The sequence below is a fragment of the Callithrix jacchus genome, chromosome 18, assembly GCF_049354715.1.
Source record: "Callithrix jacchus isolate 240 chromosome 18, calJac240_pri, whole genome shotgun sequence".
NCBI lineage: Eukaryota > Metazoa > Chordata > Mammalia > Primates > Cebidae > Callithrix > Callithrix jacchus.
The window spans coordinates 35,060,797-35,061,894 of NC_133519.1; the positions used below are offsets into that span (position 1 = coordinate 35,060,797).

At 49.6% G+C, this 1,098-nt stretch overlaps 1 pseudogene; it reads left to right on the plus strand.

The window, feature by feature from the left end:
- The first annotated feature begins 251 nt into the window (after nucleotides 1-251).
- LOC144580114 (small ribosomal subunit protein eS17 pseudogene) lies at nucleotides 252-649 on the plus strand (annotated as a pseudogene).
- The last annotated feature ends 449 nt before the right edge of the window (nucleotides 650-1,098 follow it).

Here is a 1,098-nt window from a genome sequence, read left to right on the forward strand (position 1 = left end):
CTCAGCTCGTTGCAAACCAGCACTTTGAGTAACCCTCATGTCAGAGATAGTTTTCCATCCCAAAAGGGAGGGACCTGAGAGGTGGGAAAGGAAAGCAAAAGCTAAGATTGATATTGTTGAGCTTCCCTGTGAGAATGTTCAGAGTCCTTAGCCCCTACCCCTACCCTTGCTGGCTTCATGCCAGCAGTAGGGTATAGAAAATGTGTGTTAGAAACCTCTGCTAGGGCCTCTTTTACCAAGGACGTGCCAACATGGGCCACATTCACACCAAAACCATGAAGAAGGCAGCCTGGGTCATTCTAGAAAAGTACTACATGCGCCTGGGCAATGACTTCCACACGGACAAACACCTGTGCGAAGAATGTGCCATTATCCCCAGCAAGAAGCTCCACAAGAAGACACAGGCTATGTCATGCATCTGATGAAGCGGATTCAGAGGCCTAATAAGAGGTATCTCCATCAGGCTGCAGGAGGAGGAGAGAGAAAGGAAAGACAATTATGCTCCTGAGCTCTCAGCCCTGGGTCAGGAGATGGTTGAAGTCAATCCCGACACTAAGGAAATGCTTTTGGACTTGGGCAGTCTGTCCAACCTCAGGTCACTCAGCCTACAGTTGGGATGAAATTCAAAATGCCTCAGGGACCTGTTTGAAACTTTCTGCAATGCTGTAATATTTTCAATAAGCCGGGGACAATGGCAAAATAAAGAAAAGAAAAGAAACTTCTAATAGGCTTGGTGGGGGTGGAGCCTAAGGTAAGAGGGTACTCGGGCCTTGCTCCCCAAGGGCAGACGGTGAGGCTGGTAGAGAAGCGAGAAGCACACAATGCGGAGCAATAGTCACTGCAGCTGAATGAGTGACCTGAGGACTACCTCACAGTGTCCTAGCAGCCTTGAAGTCCAGAGATCTGGTGTGGAGGAGGGAGAAGTATTGTGAGAGGGTCGGAGACCTAGAGGCCTTGGGTTAAGATGAGGAGAGGCCAGAGTGGTGCGCCTCATGTTCAGAGACCTCGGCCATGTTGCAGGCATCTATTACTGGAAAGGGGTCTCCATCTGGGCCCCAAGAGAAGGTTCTTGGATCTGGTGCAAGAAATAATTTGAGG